The sequence below is a fragment of the Talpa occidentalis genome, unplaced genomic scaffold, assembly GCF_014898055.3.
Source record: "Talpa occidentalis isolate TD23 unplaced genomic scaffold, MPIMG_talOcc4v2.1 talOcc4.2, whole genome shotgun sequence".
NCBI classification, from domain to species: Eukaryota; Metazoa; Chordata; class Mammalia; order Eulipotyphla; family Talpidae; genus Talpa; species Talpa occidentalis.
In genome coordinates, this window is record NW_023602073.1 from 61,456,862 (window position 1) to 61,476,023 (window position 19,162).

A 19,162-nucleotide genomic window follows, 5' to 3' on the forward strand; every position below is an offset into this window, starting at 1 on the left:
AACTAGTTTTCAGATACTCTTGTAAGGAAACAGAAATTGACTCTGAATTTAAGAAATCATGCTATTATACGATTTGCAACATTAAAATAGAACCATTTGCACGATAAGGATAACTTCTTATTCAATTAGCCTAACTTTTAAAAGTACAAAAGCCACCAGAAATCATGACGGCAAGGACTGTTAGTATTCTTTTTTGTTGTTTGCCAGCATTCGGTTTGTTGAACATGGCTTGTTTTTTGAGTATTGAAATATCTTTCTCGCAATACAGCTTTCCAATCACTTGCTTCTGGTGGCTTTAAAATCTGTGATTCAACTTTGTTGGCGATGGCGTGTAGTTTCAGTAAACTCAAGGCTGCTGAGGAACGTGTGGGTTTGCCCACCTTATTTTGATGCAAGGCGCATCCTGGATAGGGGCTTCCAAACAAAAACCTGTTTGAGAAACTCCATTATTCTCACAACTCGTCCCGCCCCCCCAGCCCCCCACCCCCAAAGTAAGGCTAGGGACGCCACAGTTTACGGGCACGAACTGTGCGAGCTTCTTTTAGAACTCAGGTACCTAACAACTTTTCCACTTTCCACCTCTAACAAGCGCGAGCGCCCAGGCGCCTCGGAAATGGAGCCCTCCCCGGCGGGGCGGGCGCGCGCACAGCCTCCCCGGGACGGGCGGGGCGTGTCGGGAAGGCCGGGGACGCCCCTCGCCCGCGGCCCTGGGCTGCGGGCCGGGAGGCCGGCCTTCCCGCGGCGTGCCCGCGCGCGCAGGGGACTCTTAACTTGAAGCACCGGGTGACTCAGCCGCGGCCGCGCCGGCCGTGGTGGGGGCGCGCGCCGCTGCGGCAGGGCCGGCGGTCCCCGCGGCGGCTTCTCGGGGCGCGGAGCGCGCGCGCCTCCGGGCGAGCAGGGGCCGGAGCGCCGGAGCGCGGGGGCGCCGCAGGTGAGTGGCGGCGCGGGCCGGGTTCGGGCGGGGCCCCGGCAGGGCGAGTGTGCGGCGGGCGCGGGCCGGAAATTTGCCTTTGTGTTGGGGGGGCGTCGCCTCGGCCGCTGCCCGGGCGGGTCGAACCCCCCATTGAAAGGCCGCGGGGCTCCCCTCACCGCGAGGAAGAAGGTCGGCAAGTGGGATCCGGGTGTCGTTTCCGCGCCGAGGGGAAGTCTGACGAGGGGGCTCGGGGTCCCCTAATGTGGGGTTCGTAAACACGCCGGCGGGGGCCTCAGGGAACTTGGCCGTTTCCTGCGGGCCTTCGCGTTCTTACCCGCCGGCGGCGGGGCGGGCAGAGCTCCGCAGTGTTTACTGACAAGACATTTGCAGATGCGCGTTTTTCTGGCAATTGACAGACTTTATTAAAAATTAAGTAGTCAGCCCGACTTCTTCCTGAAGTCTTTCTTTCTGGAGCGGAGAGTGCCTTTTGCTCGCTCTCTTCACCCCTGCTTCACAGGCTCCCGTCTCTGCCACCCACAAATTACCAGCTTTCCTCAGTGGCTCTGGGTGCAGAAGAGCTGGGGAGAGGCTTAACCGGTAATCTTCTTTTAAATAAAACCTCACTTTTTATAGTAGTGTCTTCGGGCTTGCAAACCTAGTGCTGCCCTATCAGAAATCCTCTTCTGTCGTGCAGTTTGTGAAGACGCCTGAGTTGAACCAATTTATTTTTTAAACAAAAAAAAAAACAGTGAGCAGACTAACCGGATGAACAGGGCTATAGAGGATCTGTTTTGTTACCAATTAGCGAAAATACAATTTCCAGGCTCTTTCATTCTGCCTCTGTTCGGTGCTTAACAGCTAGCTGCACCTGTTACCTGTGTTGTTTTTACGTATTACTGACATACATTATATTAGTTTCACTTGTAGGACATAGTGATTTGACATTTGTGTACGGCAGGGCCTGGAATAACATTTCATGCAAAGCCTTCGCTGTAAGTTGAGAAAAAAACAATCCTGCCCACAACGTCATGAGGACCCGCATTGGGTATATGGGTCTTTTGCTTCAAGCTGCTCTTTCCCAGAACTTATCCACCAGGTTCAATTAGGGCTTACTGTATATTGCAAAATGACCATCTTAACGTGTCCATTTAGGTTTTTTTTTTTAGCATTTTTCAGAATTGCAATACAATAGTTTTTCAATGATCCTCAAAATAGAGTTACAGAAATAATTGGATGTGATCGATTCAGAATCAAAAAACTTCATCCACAACTCACCACCACCACCCCATCAAATTTTGAGGCAGTAGTTCTCAAATAAATGTTTGCTCCATAAAAATGCCAGTACCTCTCCCAGAAATGTGATTCTGGAGATCTCTGATGGGTCAGAGTCTGTATTTTAAGCAGACACCCCCTCCCTTGGTCTTAGAAATACCACTTCAGAATTTTTGGAACTGCCAGGCTCCTTTATCCCCTTGTTGGTTTACTCTCCCCTGCCCCCAACCAGTCATGAGCCAAGAAGCTCTGACACTCTAGAAGGACACTTCAGGAAAGATAGTGCTTTCTTGGACTCTGACACCAGGATAGGAAATGGCTTTCCTGCACATTCTAATATGAGCTAGCCTGTGCTGATTAACTTGTCCTTTTTCCTCCTGGGGCTTCTTCCAGTTTGTCAGAGCTTAAGCAATGCCATTAGGCCAAATCTCCCCACTCCCAAATGAACCCAGTCTGCTTTCCCTGAGAACCAGTCCAGCCAATGCATGTAAATCCTATGGCCTTAACCTCTCAGATTCCCTGGAATATAGCAGTACCAGTAGCATTTCCGAGGGATTTCAATTCAGCTGAACATTAATTCAGTCATCAGATTCCCCGGTGATGCCTATTTTGCTTGAAGGTTTGTATTAAGCCATTTTAGCAACAGCGCTGCAAAGATGGCACAGAGTTGCTTTGCTCCTTTTCAGGCAGAAATGAGAGGTGACTAACCAGTGCTGCCAAAGCTTTTCCTGCTAGTCCCTCTTCAAATAGATGTGTAGGGAGGAGATTAGAGGTAGTGTGTTCTGACTTTTCTTCTGACTTTGGCATCTTTTTGGTGTCTGATTTCTCTTATTAATTGATATTTTTCTGTTGGGTCCCAAATATCGTCTTTCCTTCTTGGCCCTGGGCTTCCTGATTACTGTATTTTCTTCTGGGCCCCTTTCTGAACATGCCTGCTCCTCCCTGGTTAACTAAAGTGAAAAGTTTAGGGAAATTGTTAGAATACTCAATGATTTCTTTTTTTTTTTTTTTTTTTTTTTTTTTTATTTTTTAAAGATTTATTTTTATTTATTTATACAAGCACTGGGTACAGTCAGAAGCGCGGGAGGGTGAGAGAATTCACCAGAGCCAGAGCGGGGAGCAGATCAGGCAGAAGGACTGAAGTACACTGCTGAGGGGAGCAGCGGGCGGCAGGAGAGGTCTGCGCGCCAATATACTCAATGATTTCTGGTTGGAAGGCCCAGAGTCATGGAAATATGAGGCTTAGAAATATACGGGAATCTATTACAAATTTATCTGGTGCAATCCTCTGGTCTTTGAGAGGATGAGATGGCAGAGTGAGCACTTCTGGCTCTTAGCCCAGTGTTCTTCTCATAAAATCAACTCAAGAAAAATGATTCAAAAATAGAAACGGTCCAGAGAAATTGTTATAAGTAGGTGAAGAAAACAGAGAGAATTGCATATGACTACAGGAGCAGTAATATCTGGAAAAAATGGAGATTGAAGAAAAATGTGATCTAACCATATAAATCATGAAGAGTACTAAATTAGTGCTAAAAGAAAGACTGCTAAAAAAAAGAAACTCTGAACTTTGAAATAAGTAATAAAATAATAAATAAGAGCAAATAGTTATGCTATAATCTCAAGAGAAGTTATGCACTATTTAAAAAAAGATTGAATAAAAGTTAAGTGTATTGGTAAATTTCTGTTATATGTTAGAGCAATGTCCAGAATCTTTGGGCTTACTCACCAAAGTTATTAGGTATTTCTGTGGGAGAGAGAATTTGAGCCTATGGAACTACTCGTCTCATTCAATGTGTTTCTGTGTTCTTAAGGGAAATGAGATTATTGGAATAGTATGTGCTTTTCTGGAACAGTGGGAAGAAAAGCTGTGGATGAAGGAAGAGATCCTTATACTTTTGCTCGGAGACCCCAAATTAGATATTGTTGAATAGTTTTGTATATGCATGAAAGAATTAAAAAATGGTAGGACTTAGTAACTAGTAAACATTATTATGTACCAGACACTGTGTAACATCCATTTTCTCATGTAAATAGCTCATTTTATAGGGCCTCCCCGGTGGCTCAGTGATTGAGCGCTGGGCTGCGAAACTGCCCTCAGCCTCTGCAGCGCCAGTTCCAACCCGGCCGCGGGGCGAGGGTCCCACATGGCACACAGACCTCTCCTGCCGCCCGCTGCTCCCTCAGCAGTGTACTTCGGTCCTTCTGCCTGCTCTGCTCCCCGCTCTGGCTCTGGTGAATTCTCTCACCCTCCCGCACTTCTGACTGTACCCAGTGCTTGTAGAAATAAATTAAAAAATAAAAAATAAAAATAAAAAAATAAATTAAAAAAAAAGCTCACTTTATAGCTGAGGAATTTAAGACCAAAAAAACTTTAAGTTTGCCCAATGTTATAGTAAGTGGCAGAGCCACTGTTCAAATTTAACTCCACCTGTATCCCAAAGCCATTAAGATTTATGTTCACATGTGCCCTCCTTATGCTTCATTGGGTGGAAATGTGGGCTCTGAAACCTGTCTTTGTTGCACTCAAATCCTGGCTCCTTCATTTACTAGCTTGATGAGGTACTCATTAGTTTCTTTGCCTCCCAAATAGAGATTAGGATAGTTAGTACCTACCTCAGAGGGTTATGAGGACTGAGTTAATTCATGTAAAGTGCTTAGAACTGTACCTGACATGTTATAAGCTCTCAGGAAATGTGGAATGTTAATTTTTAAAAAATAATGTGATTTAGTTTATTTCAAGATACTATTTTCTTTAGAAATAGTATTGTTGAAATAATTATTATTGAAATAATTAAAGTGTGTGATAAGTATAATGATAAGTATAATAAACTATTTCTGTCTTTAACAAAACAGGGGGAGACTCAATAAAATTTTGAAAAGCATCAGTGTACACTGAAAAGATCTGTGGCCTGGACTAGAGGATTTGGTTCTAATTGTCTCTGTCACTGTGATCCTATTTCTGTCACCTACAGAAGGTTGTAAAGATCAGATTAGGTAACAAATGTGAATGAAATTTGCATGCTACACAAATGTAAAAATACTTATTGAAACTATAGCAGAAAGTTACAATAAACTATTGTTGAAGGATTATTAAAGTTTAACTTCCTTAGAGCAAAAACAACCAGTGATTTACACCTCTAGATGAAGATTACAGTCTAATACAATAAACCACATGACTCTGTGTTTGTCTTAAATCTCTTTTTTGGTGGGAGAGGGTAAAATTTAATTTTTGCAGTTGTAGCTATGTATTAGTTGGCCAGGCCTGCCATAAACAAAGTACCGGAGACTGTGGCAAAAACAGGAGAAAGAACTTGCCCTCCATTCTGGAGGTGGGCAGTCTAAGGTATCAGCAGGTTGGTTTCTTCTGGGGCCTTCCTTTTTGCCTGGTACATGGCTACTCTCTCCTCCCTGTGTCTTCATGTGGTCTTCCTTTGGTGCCCACATCTCTTTTTTCTTTAAAGGACACCAGTCATATTGGATTAGGACCTGTCTTTAATAACTTCACGTAACCTTAATTACCTCTTTAAAGTCTCTATTTCCAAATACAGTCACATTCCAAGGATTTAAGGGTTAGAATTTTAACTTACGAATTTTGAGGGGAGCATAGTTTAGTTCTTAACAGTTTGTTGACCACCCTAAGAAATCATGCCTTTGCGTTGTCACTGCTTTGGACTTAGAGCTATCAAGTTAGCCCACCATTCTGCTGAATAACCCACTGGAGAAGCTCTGTGTTTAACCTGAATTCCTAATTCTGCTGGTAAGCATATTTCTTCTCTTATCTAGATGGAAAAATGTCCAAATCTCTTATGTACCAATGTCATTTTATATAAACTTTTGCAATTTTCTCTTAAACGGATCCAAACTTTAAAGAAAAAAAATTCAACATTTTATTGAAGAGTTCTCTGTTGTGAGACATCTTCCTTTCCCTCATTTCAAAAATAGTAACATTTTAGAGATTTTTAAATATTTAACAAAGCAATAATTTTAAAATTCACAATCTTACAATTAAGGTAATTATCAATATTTTCAGTCATTTTTCTGCACATATATTGTTTCAAACTGCCTTTTTTAAAACCAACTTTATCAATACTGTTTGACGCTATTTAGTTACTATCCTAAAACATTTGTCTTTTACCATGGTGAGTTATTTTTATTGATTTCAGAATATTAAGCCAACCTTTATTGTAATGTTTTATCTGTCTGGATTTGAATTTTTTAAACTTTGTTTAGGATTATTGTGCTTATGCTCATGAGAGAAAGGGCATTGTTGTAATGTCCAGGTCGAGTTTTGTGTCAGTGTTATGCTGACCTCAGAAAATAGAGAAACCCTCCCCTTTTTTCTGTTCTGGAAGCTTTATGTAAGATTGATGCCATTTCTCCCCTAAAGGTCTGGAAGAAGGTGCTAATCAAGCCACTTGGTTTAGTGTTTTCCTTCTAGAAAGGTTTGTTTTTGGGTTTTTAAAAGATTTATTTATGCATATAAGAACAGGGATGTAGGCCAGGGTACAGGGAGCTGAAAGGATTCACCAGAGACAGTGGGGAGCAGAACTATTGAAATGCACTGCTGAGGGGAGCAGTGAGCAAAACAGGAGGGGTCTGCTGCTCCATATGTGGGTCACCTCCCTGGCCGGGGATCGAACTTAACATGCAGTGGCTGCCCATAGCTTGACAGCACTGTGTCTTTAACCCCTGCACCACCAGGGAGGCCTTAGAAAGGTCTTGATTATGGATTATAGTTCTGTGTGTATCTGTCAGAAAGATGTAGTGAGTATCATCTCTCTATGCATAAACACTTACCTTTATTAAGATAGTTATTGACTAATAGAGTTGTGGGGGACGGCACTGGGCTGTCATGAAGGGTAGGCTGAACTCTGGGCAGGAGGTGAAGTTGTCATCCAACATGGAATTTCTTCCTCAGAGAAACTTAAGTTCTGTTATTAAAACCTTTCCATTTTTTTGGATCAGGTCCACCCAGATAATCCAGGATAATCTTCCTTTTTTAAAGTGATTATAGACAGGGCCTCCCCTGGTGGCGCAGCGGATGAGCGCTGGGTTGCAAGGCTGCCCGCAGCCTCTGCAGCGCCAGTTTGAATCCTGGCCACCGGCGAGGGTCCCACAAAAAATAAATAAAGTAATTATAGATTAATTATGTTTACCACCTACCTTCACACCTACACCTAGGTCAGTATTTGATTGGCTGGTGTGTGGCCTAGCCAAGTGGACAATTAAAACTGATCATCACACATTCTCTCCAGGAATTAGCTCCTTGGCTACCTCAGTAGTTGTCTGATGCCTACAAACCTGTGTTTTTCTATATTACCCAGCCTTTTTGAGGGATGTTCAAGGGCTAAAATTAAAACCAATGCATGGAAGCCCTGATAAAAAGGTCTGGGGCCAAAGGTGAACTCAGCTCAACTCAAGGAAGAGAATAAATTATCCCTCGAGGATTATTGTCCAAGAGTAGAATGAGCTAAGCAGCAGATTCTTTATTTTGGGATATTTTTAGACAGACTGTACTAAACTAGTGGTGTTTTTACAGTCCTAGATGAAAAGTGGTTGGGACCCCAGATTGTTTTTTTTAAATTATTTATTTATGCATACAAGAGTTGGGGTACAGGCCAGAGATGTGGGGGCGGGGGGTGGTGAGAGTATTCACCAGAGACAGGCAGACTGAAATACACTCCTGAGGGGAGCAGCGGGTGAGACAGGAGAGGTGTGCTCACCATGTGGGTTGCTCCCTGGCCGCCTGGGGATTGAACTCGTGCTGCTGAGGTTACGGATTGCTTCATAGTGTGGTGCTTAATCCCTTGCACCACCAGGGAGGCCCCCCCCACCAGATATTTTTGAGAGTCATTATTGGTAAAGTTGTGAGGGGGAAATAGGCAGCCCATCATAAGGCTGACAGCATTTGGGGACTTTTATTTTTAAATCTGGTCATTATTTTATATCACCATTATCTCATAAAAGAGAAGACATTTAATATCAAGAGGAAGTAAACATATAAATGAGATATAAAGGACAGTCCTTACCAAGAGCGGTGGAAATGATTGAATTTCATTTGCCCACTTTTTAGATAATAAAGTTAAAAGTTACAACAGAATTAGGTAATGGGACATAGAGGACTCAGATTGTAAAATCAGTCCTCTGGAGGTCATGGATTTAGAGGTCCTCACATAGCAACTGTTTAAAGAGGGAAATTGCTAGCTATGCTCTTTCTGTGCATAGAAAGGTGGTATGTCCTGGTTTGGAATCTCTATCTCCAATTCTGTGAAACTTAGGTAGAAATCATTAAGTAAATCAGACCTGTAAGGGAGTAACACAGCATAATGATCACACGTACAGATGGTCATGGTATAGATCTTGAAGCTTGGCTCCACTATTTATTAGTCATGTCAAGTTACTGTGGGAACTTTCCTTATTCTTTTTCTTCCTGAATTTCCTCATCTGCAGAATGGGGGTAATAATGGCACCTCATACATTTTTGAAAATTAAATAATATTTGTCAAGTACATAGAACAATATGCAGCACATGATGTATTTAAATCAATGAAGTTTAAGTGTGTTTGGATTAAATTGTAGTGTTTGCTGTATTTTGACATACTGGAGAATCTCAGCAGATTAATTTGTGACTTAATAAAAATACATTCTTGAGTCATTGGGTTTACATTTGGCTATTTAAGGATGTAATAAAACTGCTAAGTTCGAAAAGAGTGTTGTGATATTTAAGAACTTCTTGAGGTAGAGCATATTCTTAATAAGGATATCCTAGAATTTTTTGAGAGCTTAAACAAGAAAAGAGAATATATTAAGATAAGTATAATTTATATTATCATGTTTTATATTTTAAATTGGGTGGCAAATATAAGTTTTTATTATTCTTTAAATGAGCATACAGTAATTTTTTAAAATCAGTTAATTTTACTTACGAGTTTCTAAAGAAAACTGTTTACAAATTGAACTTAAGGTTTTAAGTCTAGCTTTAAATCCAAGTAACTATAACATGTAGTCTTTTCTGTACACAAATGCTGTTATTAAAAAAGTGACAAAAAACTACTAAGGGCAGTAAGTTAAGGGTGTGAAGTAGAGAAAACAGGAAAATGTATCCAAGCAATTATAATTTTGTCTCTACTATTATTGTGCTTTTACCTGCGACCCTGTCAGACTGGCCTCAGCAAATTATAGAGAGAAAGAGGGGAAAAGTAAAGTGGAATCCCTAGGTGCTGCCAGCCCTCTTCTGCACTTTTTGTTTTTCTTTTTTAGTCAGATTTGTCTTTCTCTTTTAGCTTTCCATCTTCATTAAGATTGTAATTTCTTACATTCTTCAAAAAGAGTATCATTGTGATTTAGCTCATCCCTGAAATGAAGCATGGCTAGTCCACAGGACAACCCAGGAGCTTATTAAAAATTCAGAGTCCCACCCCAGACTTACTACATCAGAATCCCTGGGATATGGGGCCAGAGAATGTGTTCTTAGCAAGTTCCTAGTCTAGCTGGTCATCAGCTAGGATTGAGGACCAGCGCACAGTGTACTCACTGTTGCCTTTCTGTATTATGTAACTCCCTCCATCCTGAGCTCTTCAAAGGTAGGCAGGACTATGTCTCCATATCAGCTCATTGAGATCTGGTAAACTCACACCCAGATAATTTCACTAAATAACCTCTTTAAACTCCCCTAGTGTGTCTGTGGCTGTATTTATCTTAAAGCAACATTTTGAACAGTTACCTCTTTAAGCAAAAACTCTGGCTACCAGACAAAATCCTGATTCTGTATAACTTTATAATTCAAGATCTCCACAATATGTCTCCAACTTATTTTCCAACTCTGTCTTCCTTCAGGGCTGTTGTGTACAACTGTCTAGGTTGTGCACTTAGATGATGGTATGCAGAAGGGCTCCCTGGAGTTGTGCCATGTGAGGGTGACCCTCATCTCTCACACCCTTCGCATTAATCCTTTGATCTAGCTGCACCCCTCCCCACATTACAGTCTTATTTGTTCACTCTTACTTTCCTACCTGTTATATGCCATTCACCCTGTTTAAATTGCCCTTTCCCGCTTTCTCTATCTGAGGTCTACTACCTGTCCAAGTTTTTAACATCTACAGAGTGGAGTATTAAACAGTCATTTTAAAAAAATGAGAACATTTTCTAATCACTCAAGTGGAGTAATTTCCAGAATATATTGTTCAGTAAAAATAGCATACTGTAAGACTGGATATGATATTCCATCCTTTGTATAAGGAAAAAGAGAAATTAAGAGTTTATACGTATACATGTTCTACAAAGAGAAAATATACATAGAAATGAACAGAACTGGCTATCTCTAGAAGGTAGCTGGGAACAGATTGAAGGGAGAAAGTCTCCTATGAATTCCTTTTTCATGTGACTAACTTTTGAGTCATGTCTTACATATTCAAAAATAATGGAAAATATACTATAATTGAGCATAAAGAGAAAAGTCTATAATTTATAGGACATACAGAGAAAAAAATAACTTGAACATAGCATGCTGGCTGTACATCCCTAGTAGGATGTATTTAAAGGCAAAAAAAAAACTACCCCCCAAATGACACTTAAACTTGGTAGGTTTATTGTTAGAATATTGATGTTAGAATCTTGAAATTAGCTTATCAACCACAATTTCAGTTTGAAAGAAAAGATACAAGATTAAATAAGGAAAAATGATAGTGTTGAATTTGAGTTGAAAATATCAGTGTAAATTCATGGTTGCCAAAATAAAAAAAAAAAAAACTTTCCTTACTGAAATGGCTTAAGGCAGTGACACCCCAAAAGCTGAGGACACCCAATACCAAGATCTTGATTTTTTTTTAATGCCATTGCCCACTGGAAAGAACAAAGTCTTTTGGAGACATGACTTGTTCCAGTTCTAGGGCAGAGACGTAGAAGCTGAGCTTGGACAAATCTTGTGCTAGGAAATAGCCTCAAAACCAATAGAATTCTGTTAAAATGACACAAATGATATCTGGAAGGGAACCCCATGAGATGAGCCATATTTGAAAAAAAATTGGGAACAACTTGAAAAAAATGATGGGAATGGATTATCATAATACACTAGATTAAAACAAATCTTTTGAGTTTTAATGACACTTAGATCAGTAGAGAGTGAAAGAATAGTTCTACTTCCCTTCCCAGTGGAGAGACCCAGTAGTCACTACTTCAACCAAGGGAGTGCATTTATTCCATGGAGTGGAGTTACCTTGCATTATGTGCCTCTGATGTGGTGGCCATTAGAAAGACACAACTGCTATCTATGTAGTATTGTATAAAGCAATAATAATTTTTTCTTAACCTGTGTCTTATCATATGAAAACAAACTCATCTGGAAAGTTGCAGTTGACCAAGACACTTTTAAATGTCAATTTCTTGAAAAGCAGAATTCCCCCAAATGAAGAGGAGGGATATGCAAAATTGAAACCAATTGCAAGGAAACTTTGATTGGTTTATAGATCAGAAAAATGGTTAGGAAAAAATATGAGGCCTATTGAGTAAATTTGATTATGGATTATGTTTGTATTTGGGGATTGTTTATTTTACATGTGAAATGATTTGGGAAAGAGTGTGTGTGTGTGTGTGTGTATGTGTGCGCGCACACACAGAAGTAATGTACACAAGCAGGATGATTTGTTGGTAAGCCCAAGGGTTATATAAATGTACTCATTAGAGTGATTTTTCATTTTTCCTGTACAGTTGAAAAGTTTCAAAATAAAAGTTGTGGAGAAAATCCTATTTTTACTGCAGAATCCAGCTCAGGTTTTGTCTCATATGAAGACTTCCCCTAGCTAGAGGTAGTTTTTCCTATGAATTTTTAAGACTTTAAGTTTGTCTTAGGATCTTCACATCTGAATGCACATGAGAGCTACTGGAGAAGTTGACCTTTCTTCTTTAATTCTGAATTCACATTGTAAACGTATGGAGACAGACTCAGTGGGTAGGCCTGGGCATCTGGACCCATGAGTTTGAATCACTTACTCTTTATTATATGAGTTTATCTTTTTCTTTTTTTTTTTTTTTTTTTTATAAAGATTTTTATTTATTTATTTATTTATTTATTTATACAAGCACTGGGTACAGTCAGAAGCGCGGGAGGGTGAGAGAATTCACCAGAGCCAGAGCGGGGAGCAGGCAGAAGGACCGAAGTACACTGCTGAGGGGAGCAGCGGGCGGCAGGAGAGGTCTGCGCGCCATGTGGGACCCTCCTCCGATGGCCGGGGAGCAGCCGGGGATCGAACCGGCACTGCCGAGGCTGCGGACAGCTTCGCAACCCAGCGCTCAACCGCTGCGCCACCGGGGAGGCCTTGAGTTTATCTTTTTCATCGAGCCCCACCTAACCAGCTTGGAAGCTGAGGGTCAGCCATCGAAAGTGTTGCTCACTCCTTTGTGTCCTCAGTGCTGGCTCACAATGTCTTGTGCCTTCTGTACAGTAGATCCTGGGTAAATACAGGCTGGTGTTGACTAATTTATTGGTAATTGAAGAGGTCAGTACAAATTTCTTTACAGTTTTGAGAGACCAAAAAAGAAACCTAGCTGAGCAAAGTACTTAGTCAATATAGGCAATCCATTAGAAAGCTGTGTAGTTATAGTTACATCATTAGAAAACTGTAATTTTCAGTTCTGTTGTACAAAAATAGCATGCTCTGGAGAATAGGCACGCCATGCTGCTGGAAGCAGTGTAAATTGATATATTTATAAGGACAGTTTGGTAGTACATAGCAATTTTTTTTTTAAAGATTTATTTATTTATTTACACAAGCACTAGGTACAGTCAGAAGCGTGGGAGGGTGAGAGAATTCACCAGAGCCAGGCAGGGAGCAGAACAGGCAGAAGAACTGAAGTACACTGCTGAGAGGAGCAGCCGACGGCAGGAGAGGTCTGTGTGCCATGTGGGACCCTCCTCCAGTGGCCCGGGAGCAGCCGGGGATTGAACCAGGGCTACAGAGGCTGCAGGCAGCTTTGCAACCCAGCGCTCAACTGCTGCGCCACCAGGGAGGCCTAGTACATAGCAATTTAAAAATTACCTTTTCCATAGCAATTTTACTTCTAGGAATTTATTCCAAGGAGATGGAATAAATTCCAAGGAGGTAGATGCCCAAAAATATGTGTGCAAAGATTTCACCACAACCTAATTGATTTTTAAAGTATTTATATTTTTACATGTTGCTTTTGTAAGCAGTAAAACACTTAAATGCTAATTTTATTTATAATGCACTACTACCATCACTCCTACTTGATAAGAACTGCAGCGGCAGTGACTCCGAAAATGTTTCATTTCTGACAAACAGAGGAATTAAAACTGCCAGAATCAGGGAAGGCAAGATGGTTTGGGGGAAGCAGTGTATTTGGGTAGAATAAATACGGGAATTCTTGGACCTGGGTTTGGAATCTTTTTGCCTCTTAGCTACAGTTGTGATTTGGGGCTTTTTACTAACCTCCTCAAACAATTGATTTTTTTTTTTTTTCTTCATCAGTAAAGTAAGAATAGTTGAAGTATCTCCCCTGGGGTTGTTTCAGTATCAAATAAGATTAGTTTGGTAAAGTTTTTTTTTTTTTTTAAAGATTTATTTATTTATACATACAAGAGCTGGGGTACAGGCCAGAGATGCCTGGGGTGAGAGGATCACCAGAGACAGTGGGGTACAGAACAGGCAGACTGACTGAAACATGCTGCTGAGGGGAGCAACAGGCTAGACAGGAGAGGTCTGCTTCGCCATGTGGGTTGCTCCCTGGCCGGCTGGGGATCGAACTCGTGCTACAGAGGCAGCGGATTGCTTCATAGTGCTGTGCTTAATCCCTTGCGTCACCAGGGAGGCCCCTTGTAAAGTTTTTTGTAGATTCTATAGTGTAGGAATGACAACCACCAATATTTATTGGGTTCTTTGTTCTGGGCATTATACTATGCACTTAATATTTTTAATTTAATTTTTATATGTATTTTTACATCATTCTTCCTTTTTGTACAGTGCATGCTTTCTCTTCTCAGGTGTAGTCCCCACAAAATTCCCACCACCAATTCACCCATGCACCATCACCAAAGTCCCTTGTGTAAGAACACATTCCTTTACCTGTTTTGATCCCTCTCCCTCCCCTGCAATGTCTCTGTTTTATCGTGGCCTGTTAATTTTGTTTTTTAATTTATTATAATTTTTTTTTCCTGGTCCCTTATTTGGTTCTCCTACATTCCTCCTATAAATAAAACCATCTAATATTTTTCTTTTTCCTTCTGGCTTATTTCACTGAGCATAATCCCTTCCAGCTCCATCCATGTTGCTGCAAATGGCATGAGTTTATCTTTTGATTGCTGAATGGTATTCCATTGTTTATATATACCACATCTTCTTGATCCAGTTATCTATTTTGGGGTATTTGGGTTGTTTCCAAGTTTTGCCTTTTATAAATAGTGCTGCAATAAACATTTTGAATTAATGTTTTTGTGTCCTTTGGGTTGATTCCTAGGAGTAGAATTTCTGGGTCATATGGAAGCTCCATTTTCAGTAGTTTGAGGAGTCTCCACACAGCTTTCCATAGTGATTGGACCAATTTGCATTCCCATCAGCAGTGTAGGAGAGTTTCTTTTTCTCTACATCCTTGCCAACATTTGTTCTTTACTGTTTTTTTAAATATGTGCCGTTCTCGCTGGTGAAAGGTGGTATCTCATTGTGGTTTTGATTTGCATTTTCCTGATTACAAGTGATGTTGAATATTTTTTCATATACCTGTTGACCATTTGCATTTCCTCTTTGGAGAAGTGTCTTTTTAGCTTTTCTGCCCATTTTTTGTCTGGATTATTTACTTGTTGAGTCCTATGAGCTCTTTGTAGATCTTTGTGATCAGTCCCTTATCAGTAGTGTGGGCATTGTACTATGCACTTGTGTGCAAAATTTTTTTCCCAGTCAGTAGATTGTCTCTTTGTTTTGGTTAATGTCTCTTTTGCTGTACAGAAGCTTTTTAATTTAATGTAGTCCCAGCTGTTCATCTTTTCCTTTACTTTCTTTGCTTTGGGGGGATGCGTCTTTAAAGATGTTACTGAGATGTATGTCATGTAGTGTTTTGTCTGTATTTTCTTATATATATTTTACAGTTTCAGATCTTATTTTATCTTTTTTTGAGTCTTTTATCGATTTTGAGTTGGTATTTGTGTATGGTGTAAAGTAGTAGTCTAGCTTCATTTTTTTGCATGTAGCAGTCCAGTTTTCCCAGCACCATTTATTGAACAAACTGTCCTTATTCCATTGCATATTCTTTGCACCCTTGTCAAAGATTAGTTGTCCATAAATATGTGGGTTTATTTCTAGGTTTTCTATTCAATTCCATTGGTCTGTGTGTCTGTTTTTGTTCTAGTGCCATACAGATTGTTGTTTTGTTTGTTTTTTTTTTTAAGTGCCATACAGTTTTAATTATTATGGCTTTGCAGTATAGTTTGAAGTCTGGGAGTGTGATACCTCCATTCTCCTTTTTGGTCAGGAGAACTTTGGCTATTTGAGGTTTTTTGTACTATACACTTTAAAGGTGTTACCTCATTTAATTCCTTATATCATCAACCTTGTATGGTTATTACACTCTTTTGTAAGGAAAGAAGTTGCAACAGAGAGACTAAGAACCTGCCCAGAGCCTCAGTAATCAAAGTTAGAAGATATTGCGGGGGTGGGGAGAGACGTGTTCCAGGATCTCTTAGGAGCTTCATATCTCACCAGAATACAAGTACATGGGAAGGGAGCACCTAGAGGAAATACCCTACTAATAAGGGTCTCTTTCTTTGCTGATTTGATAGCTAAATTATTGTAGGTTTGGGGACATACAGGAAAACTCTGAGAGTTAGAGCTGTTAAGATTAATTTGTATGGGGCCTCCCTGGCAGGGGTTAAAGTCTCAGTGCTATGAAGCAGTTGCCAGCCACTGTGGCATGAGTTCTGCCTGAGTTCTATCCTGGCCAGGGAGCTTACCCACGTGGTACAGCAGACCTCTCCTATCTCGACTGTTCTGCTCCCCACTCTGTCTCTGGTGAATCCTCTCCCCTGCCCCCCCCCCACCTCTGGTGTATACCCCAGTTCTTGTATGCATAAATAAATAAAAATAAATATTTTTAAAAAAGATTTATTTATTTATACAAGAACGGGGGCACAGGCCAGATGTGCAGGAGGGTGAGAGGATTCACCAGAGACAGAGCGGGTAACAGAACAGGCAAACTGACAAAATACATTGCTGAAGGGAGCAGCAGGCAAGACAGGAGAGGTCTGCCTCACCATGTGGGCATCGCCGCAGCAGGCTGGGATTGAACCGGCAGAGGCTGCGGACAGCTTCACAGCCTGTGCTCAACCGCCTGTGCCACTGGGGAGGCACAAATAAAAATAAATCTTAAAAAAAAAAAGAAGAGTTTATATAGGCTTAAAATGTAGTGGTCTTATTCAACATTTAAGTAATAATCTAGAAAAGGAAAAACCAGAAAGCCTTAAATAGTGAGAAGACAGATTTTTCTCCTGAGATTGGAGGGGGGTTGTACATGTAAGAGGAGTGAATAGAACCATGACACAACAGCTGCAATGGGGTTGGTTTTGAAAATATGTTGAGAGTATATTTTGAAGGTGGCGGGCTCTTAGCTATCAGTTAATGATTGCCTAGCAGGTGATCCTATAGACATTTTATATTGTGTACCTGTCATCTCTGTTGTCCCTCCCCCACCACCACCACTTTCGTCCCCTTTAACCTTAGTCTCAGAAATCCTTCTGTCACCAGAGAGCATATGTAAAACAAAACCTATTTATGTTTAATAAAAAACATTATCAGAATTCTCATTATTGTACACAGAGAAAAAGCATAATGGAACTAGACCAAAGTCAACAATAGGCAATTAAATAGTGAAAGAAATGTAGCAGTTTTCACTGCAGTATGTTCCTGAGAACATACTGAAAGGGTTAGGATTTATTTGAAATGAAAGTTTAGCAAAGATGTAATTACTTTCTAAATTTAATTACAGAATATATCAATAGATGAAGGTAGACTGATTTACCAAATTGTCTGCCATCCTCACCACTTAGCTCTTATACACACTGGAGACAAGGTCCTGACATATGAGAGGATACTGCCTTTTTAAAAGATCATGCCCTGGGCCTCCCTGGTGATACAAGGGATTAAGACGCAACCTGTGGAGCTATCCACAGCCACTGGTGCATGGGTTTGATCCCCGGTGAGGGAGCTATCCACGTGGTGCAGCAGACCTCTCCTGACTTGCCTGTTGTTCCCCGCAGCAGTGTATTTCAGTTAATCTGCCTGTTCTGTTCCCCTCTGTCTCTGGTGAATCCTCTCACCCCCCCACACCTCTGGCCTGTACCCCAGCTCTTGTATGCATAAATAAATAAAAAAAAAAAAGATCATACCCTTGTACCACTAAGAAGTTTGAAAGCACTATGCTTTTGAGATACATTCATGTTAAGTTTGATTGCCCTCGACCCCGTTCCTACTAGTTTTTAAAACCTGAGTAGTTCAATGGCAAGATATTTAATAGAATGGTGATCCATGTAAATACCTTGTTTTCTTCAGAAATAATTGGTTAAAACACAAGTAGGTAGAAAATAGATTTACTACCTAGAAGTTACTTTGGTTGATTATGTTGTAGGGAGAAATCAGTATGTCCCCTTTTTCAGGTGCAAGGAATATGTGGAGATAATTCCACTATCAAAGCTTGTACAAAAATTTCCAACATAAGGAGATTATGATGCTGCATGGTTTTGCTGTTCCAAATCAGCAAAATCAAGACTTAACAAAATACAGACCTTCATGGGAGGCCGGTGAAATAATAAAATACATATTTATAATGCTCTTCAGAGTGTTGTTATAAAAATGCTTTCACATACTATGAAGGTGAAGCTTGAACTGGCTTGCAGGATTTTTTTTTTTTTTTTTTTCTTCACAGCTCTACGGTCTCAGTTCTATTTCTAAGTCATTTCTTTTCTGAAGCCATCTCTTTAGTTAGTGAGGTGTGTCATGATCCTTTCGTTCTTACTATTGTAATTGCTGTGACTTTTAGGACTGTGTTTACCAAAAATAGTTTTATGATTATATAGAACTATATTTTTAAAGTGCTTTGCTTATTTCTTTCTTTTTTTTTTTTTCTTAGATCTGTTCTGAGGACCAAGATTCATTTGGGGGATGGTTACAGAATTGAACCATGGTAGGCAATGAAAGATACACATTCAAATGAATGAAACATCCATACTGAAGGGGAGTTACCTTTAGGTTGAAACTGCTCAGGTGTAAGTTGAAGAATTCAGTGTCAGTCAGTTTACTTCTTAGGTTTCATAGGTCAATTTTATTCTAACATTCTAAGGTTATAGAGGAATTAATGTATAGCGGACTTTGGGAAATATTGGATTAAGTGATTAAAGTATGCCATTAAGAATTAATCTTGAGATGCTTTTATTTTGCTGGGAGAAGCTAGTATTTACAATAATCATATGTGCCATCAATGTGCAAACAGGAATCAGTTCCTGGGGTGGAGGGTGGTAAGCCTGATGTATAACTTACAGTGTCCATATATTTTAACACAAAATAAACAAATAAAGATTGAGCTCAATTATTAAAAAAAAAAAAAAAAAAAAGAATTAACCTCGAAATAGTTTCTTGAAAAACAAAGTTCTGAAACCAACTATAAACCACATCCTCTCTTGGAGTTAATTTCACAGTAAGGTCAGATCTTATTCATTGAATCATTGTTTGTAATAGTCAAATTAGAAACTTAAATATTCATAGATAGGAGAGTGGAATCATAGACTATAGAGCAGTTAAAAAGGAATGAACTAGGTTTCAATCTTTCAACATGGATGGATCTCTAGAACATTAATTTAGAAAAACATTGCAGAATCAGAAGGATGTATGTAGTACAAAGTTTATATTTTCTTTAAAAACTACATGCTTTTACCAGTACACCTGTACAGTATAAATGCATTTTTGTCAAGTCTGAGAGGAG

At 40.1% G+C, this 19,162-nt stretch overlaps 2 protein-coding genes across 5 annotated transcripts in view; one reads left to right on the plus strand and one right to left on the minus strand.

The window, feature by feature from the left end:
• KIF6 (kinesin family member 6) overlaps positions 1-19,162 on the minus strand; it is a 436,358-nt gene that overhangs the window by 157,833 nt on the left and 259,363 nt on the right. The window lies entirely within an intron of this gene.
• LOC119252424 (BTB/POZ domain-containing protein KCTD20) overlaps positions 890-19,162 on the plus strand; it is a 32,482-nt gene continuing 14,209 nt past the window's right edge. The window contains exons 1-2 of one of the 3 annotated variants that reach the window (XM_037519647.2): positions 890-931; positions 18,314-18,367. The gene's annotated coding sequence lies outside the window, so the exon portion shown is untranslated. Of the gene's footprint in view, positions 932-5,059; positions 5,183-18,313; positions 18,368-19,162 lie in introns of those variants that run through there. The other 2 variants (XM_037519649.2, XM_037519651.2) reach the window with 2 other exon arrangements.